We start from the raw sequence: 6,100 nt of genomic DNA on the forward strand, positions 1-6,100 counted from the left end.
AGACAAAGCCCCACTCCTTTGTTCTACCAGTGTCAGGGTGACGTTCAAGATGGCTTCTGATACTCTGCTACCTTCATTACTATACATGTTTTTCAAACAAGTTGTCATCTCAGCAAAGCTCCATGTCCTATAATGCAGGAACCCCAGTATCATGCAGTGCTTTGTTCTTGCCCCTCTCCCAGTATAATAGCCTTTATTTTGAAATTGCACTTATTTTATGCTGTCCCAAGCGTGCTGCAGATTGTTGTGAAGATTCATAATGACTGTAGACGTTGCAGGGAGCTGGTGGATGTGGCAGTTGGCGCTTTTTTGGTCCCTAAGCGGCAGTTAGAGCCTTCAATACTGTGGAAAAGATGTCTCATTTTTCCCCTCTCAAGCAGAAGTGGATTCAAATTTGAAGGAGCAGGGTTTGAATTCTTCCTTCCACGCCTTAGTAAACGTTAACAGTAACTATATGCCCTACTGGACAAATACCTCCGGGTTTTTGCCACTAGCAATAGCAGGCAAGTATGTTAACTTGAAGCTTCTGCTAAAATACAGCAGTGAAATAGTTAATGTCACCATTTCAAGTATCATTAGACTTGAGAATCAATGTTTCCATTGAAATAAGAGGCAGTTTGTAAGTCTGAGCTGTTCAATTGAAAGTTTAGATTCTGAAGTACTATTATGCAGCAAACTCAAGAGTAACTTAAGTGGTTCAGACTCATGATATACACAAGGTCCTACATATCGAAGACATGGGCTCAGACATTGAATGTTGTGGTCTCCTATGAGACCTTGGCCAAGACTTCAGCCTGCCTTTGAACCTTTAGGTTTGAGAATGAACATAAAAAGATGGAGCTACTTTCACATATGCTCTTGCCAGCTTTGATGGTTATAGTCTTCCATAAGAGGATTTGTCTTTGGCCTCTCTCCCTTCCTCAGATACTGGAGAGGACCCTCCGATTGAATCCCTTTTCCAGGTAATTGGCTAGATGTGGTTCTGAGTCTGAACCAGCACGGAGCACTGCCATGCAGCCCCTTGTGGCTCTGTGTTGGCTTCCAACTCAGTGCGTCTCTCCTTACACTGCAGGGGCTGCGATTTAAATGGTGGAGAAGAGATGCTTAGAACTGAAGCCACTGCTGGGGTTTATTTTTGTTAATAGACTTTGTTCAAAACCAACTCTAACTCTGCAGCTTGCAGACCCTTTGTCCTGACTTCTTGGAGACGCGCCTGCTTTGGGAATGATCTGCTGACAGTGCCACTTTATCTCGTCCAGCGTCTTTCCTATGGACTGTTACTTTAATAGCTGATATTCTTGGAATTTCCCTTTGTGTGAAACATCCCTTGCCTGTATGGGCGCTAGCGTCTCCCCTGACATGGCCAAACTGTCATTTGTAACTTTATACGTATCATTGTTACACGGAAAGGCTTTTAGAAATAAAGGTTTTGTCCTGTTTCTTTTAGAGAGTTTTATTTGTAGGAACAATGACTATCAACTTCAAATGCTGCTAAAGTCTCCTCTGAATTCCACTGTTGGGAACCAGCCAAGGAATGAAGCTGCACATTAATGCTATCCAGCCAGTGAGAAATTAGCCATGGCCTGATGTCGGAGGTTACCAGGCAGAAGGGTGTTCAGAAAGAACAGAAAAGTAGATGTGCTCAGAGGAGGTTCAGGGAGCTGGGTGCCTTATATTAGTGAAAGAGAAGAAAGTATAAACCAGTTAATATTTCTAAACAACCTAAGCTTGCTGCCCTTACTGATGTGAGACAGTTTATTGGAATCTCCGTTCCTAATAGGCAGTGACTTAGCCCCTTCTCAGGAAAAAACAATCCCACACATGTACGTTGGGACAGATGGATGCTTGGCTTTGGAATTTAAATACATATGACATGCAGCTTCTGAAATTTGTTCAGTTTTTTCTCCCTTTTTTCAATCAGATCTATATGCCAGTTACTTAGAAACCGTTCCCAGCTGTTAAAGTACTACTGCTATTTGGGGCTAGAGGTTACATGAAGCATCTAACTCTGGGATTCTGCAGTGGCCCTGTTTGCCCATTAATTCTACTGTCCAAGATGTGTTGGTTTTTAAATGCAACTTTTATTTGGATACACAAGCTTCTGGAGTACATGAGTGTGTCTGATCGGGTATGGCAGTTTGTTTCTAATGAACAATTTGGTGCATACACGCAGCAACAGGGTTGCAGAGTTACTTGGCAAGGTGAGTAGGAATTGTTGCCATTTGACAACTGGGGGAATGAAGACATGAGGGCGGTAAAATCACTTGCACGCATTGACTTGGTGAGCCATTTTAGCATCAATCTGAAACAACCCAGGTGTCTTGCATCAGAGTTTGTAGGGTATGCTGCATGGTGCAGTGTTTGTCCTCAAGGGGTGAAATTCAGTGTGTTCATAATCTTCCTTGTTTTTCCTTAAACAAGATGTGGGAAAGAGATTTCAAAGGCACTCAACCCCTGAGCGGAATATACTGATTTTCGGGGTAGCAGAGGGGGTGTTGTTTAGACCTGTTGAGTTAGTCGCGTGTCAAGCCAGCCAGCCATGGCTTAGCTACCAGTGCTCACTTCTTGTTTTGTGCTTGAGGGTGGGAGTGGCTCAGATGAAAACATTCACCCTTTGTTGCAGTCACCGCAAATCCAGAAAAGGGAGCTTGCTTTTTATTCCACTTACCGATACTGATGGTAAATGGGAGTACTCCAGGGCAGCAGCATCTTACCTGTCTTCTTATTTATTACTAGGATCCCCAGTCGAGGGTCAGGTCCCCATTGTGCTAGATTGTGCACAGGCAGGTAACAAAGATGACAGTCTTTTCTCCAGAACTCAATCTACAACTAAATAATAAGGGGCCAAATGCAAGGTTCTGTTTCAGTCCTTGCTCAGGCAAAATTCTCATTCATTTTTCACATTTCGGTCTGAGCAAATAACTCAGGATTTGGCTTAATAATCATGAATCTTCAGAAAAGTAATCAGAGCTGGGCTGGTCTGCAAAGTGTTTCCTTGTGTCTCTGCGTATAGGGCCTAGTGGCCTAGGAGCACTTGTAACTGCATCTGCAATAGTAGAGAGTGAACTTCTCGCCTGTCACACGTCAGATGCTTTTCTCTCTCACCTCCAGACATTGGTCCAGCCTGTTACATGTATCTGTCTGTTACATCTCACTGGCCGTGAGCCCTCTGGTCTGAATGGCACTTATGTACGTTGTAACATACCCACTTACTTGAGTCTATGGAAACCCCAGAGAGCAGAAGTAACAAATGAGGAAGAGGAACCGAATTGCTGGGAAGTTCCTGTTTCTGTAAGGATGTTGAGCAGAAATTTGGGCTGCTCCTAATTGGCTGTCTAGTTCCTGGCCCTGCTGACCTGGCATTCTGTAGACAAGGTCGTCCGTGGCTCCTGGAGGGTGAGCCTTGCCTTGATAACGACTAGTCCCATCAGCCGTGATCAGATAACACCTGCAGTTGAGAAGAAGTGAGATGACTAAATGAACAGCCCGAGGAGAGCTCTGGAGAATGTGTTGGCTTTAACTACAGCTGTAGCAAAATCCCCCTGTCTACGATCCTGTCAGGTTTTACAAGCGAAGCAGCGTCAGGCCTGACTCTGTTTGGACAGGAGACCCCCATGATGCAGCAAATTCTGTGGCAATACAGTAGGTGTCAGACAGACAACCCAGCACCATGTTATGGGCCCTATAGAGTGTGGCTATGGGTGAGACCTTTGGGATGAGGCATAAATTAGTGGTAAAGATCCCACAGCCATGTTAACTCCATTGTCCTGCCTCCCTAAATTCCCCCTGTAGTTTCAGTTGGACACAGATTCCAAGTACGTCATTGGCAGGGGAAGTCATTCAAGCAGGGCCAAAGCGTGAGGAGGAAAGAAAGCGCCGCTGCTGAGGAAGATGCATAAAATACACCCCTACCCAGCACAAGGCTTCATACTATGTTTGTGATTTCACCCCCAGCTGTCATTACTGGCCCTTCTTGATTGTGCGGCAATCTGTGCTCTCTGCTATCACGCCCAAGCCCTCTTTCCTGTACTTCGTCACCTGCTGTCTAGTGTTGCTATGTGCAACATAGCGCCTTCGTCTTCTGGTTTCAGTCAGAGTTGCATTGAATTCTTTGCTGCTGTCTTCCACCCTCAGGATAGCTGCATTTCATGAGTGGGTGAAGTGAACTCACTATATCCCTTATCTCTAAGGTGCCGTGTGCTTCAATGTTCATTCCTGCTGGAATTACACTTAAAAGTAAACCTGGCATCACATCAAGTTTCAGCATACATGGCTTTGCCCAGGCTGATTAAACTATGAAATCCTGGGACCCTAGCTGCCCTGCTAGATTTCTCTGTGTCCTTTTGTCAAAAAGCTCCTGACAGCCAGGGAGTCCAATGTTTTTGCCACTTCTGTTGGGGAAGTGTAATGACCTTCTTCAAGCCGTGTAAAGTGCTCTCTAATGGGTGTCTTATGAATGGTGATGACTCGTTAAGATCCTCTGATGAAGGGTGTGGGTAGAAGTGCAAAATATTATAATCGGTGTGAATTAAAAAAACTGTCAATGCAACATTGTGATGGAGATTTTAAATGCTCAGAGTAACTGCTCCAACAGCAGCTGGTACTCGGTGCCCACTCTGATATGGGATATTTTCTTCTTATGTCGTAATGTAAGGGACGTGCCTGAACCAACCTGCAAACCCGTTTTCCCCGAATGTTGGGGAAGTTTGGATTTTGATTCGAGCTCTGCAGAGCTTGGAGCTTCTTTCTCAGAGGTCGGTTTATGGGTGACCTCATCAGTTGCAAAGTAGAAATGCAATTTGGGAGTCTTTTTTGAAACTTGCTTTAATACCAATTGCTGATGAACTCTGCGTCGAGCAAGTTGAACTTGGGCAGAGTCCATCCCCAGATACATGCGCACCAGGCCTGCTGCTTTCACTGGGAGTTGTGCATGCGTATCTAAGCACAGAGCTGGCCTCTTGCAATAGGGCACTGCTCCTCCACTATTCAGCATGCTCCCTGCTGGGATGCTTTTGTTTCTAGGACAGCTTTTCAGTCCATTAGTCTCCTAATTATTTCCCTTGCCAGATAATGCGAAGTTGCTCCGGGTGCTTTCACCTGGGAGAAAAAGCAAATAGTGTATGTCAGGGTTCCTTCCCCACTCTGAACTCTAGGGTACAGCTGCGGAGACCCGCATGAAAGAACCCTAAGATTATTTCTACCAGTTTAGGTTAAAACTTCCCCAAGACACAAAGTCTTTGCCCTTGGATTAGGTAAACGCTGCCACCATCAAGTGATTTAACAAACAATCAGGGAAAGGACCGCTTGGAGTTCCTATTTCCCCAAAATATCTCCCCAAGCCCTTACACCCCCTTTCCTGGGGAGGCTTGAGAATAAACAAGATGAGCACAAACCAGCCTTGGATTTTTAAGACCCAAAAAACCCAGTCAGATTCTTAAACCAGAACTTTATTAGAAGAACAAAAAAAGATAAGAGAACAACTCTAAGATCAGAATGGAAGATAATGTTACAGGCAGTCAGATTCAAAACATAGAGAATCCCTCTAGGCAAAACCTTAAGTTACAAAAAGACACAAAAACAGGAATATACATTCCCTCCAGCACAGCGAATTTCGCAAGCCCAAACAAAGCAAACCTATCGCATTTTCTAGCTAGATTACTTACTAACTTTACAGGAATTGGAGGGCTTGCATCCTTGATCTGTTCCCAGCAAAGGTATCACACAGACAGACAAAAGCCTCCCCCCCACACTCTCAGAACTGAAAGTATCTTGTCCCCTCATTGGTCATTTTGGGTCAGGTGCCTGGTTACCTGAGCTTCTTAACCCTTTACAGGTAAAAGGACTTTGCCTCTGGCCAGGAGGGATTTTTATAGCACTGTATACAGAAAGGTGGTTACCCTTCCCTTTATATTTATGACAGTGTGTATAAAAGCATGTCCGATGCTTTCTCCATGTGTGATGTGCCCAAATAATGATTTCTGAGAGGATTATAAAACATGAATGTCTTGGCTTTCATGTAGTTGAAATCTCATAAGTAACCTTACTGTAATGTTCTGATTTAATTTCCTAAGTTTTCTAAAACAGCTTGAATGCTGAAATG

Source organism: Dermochelys coriacea, chromosome 8, assembly GCF_009764565.3.
Source record: "Dermochelys coriacea isolate rDerCor1 chromosome 8, rDerCor1.pri.v4, whole genome shotgun sequence".
NCBI classification, from domain to species: Eukaryota; Metazoa; Chordata; order Testudines; family Dermochelyidae; genus Dermochelys; species Dermochelys coriacea.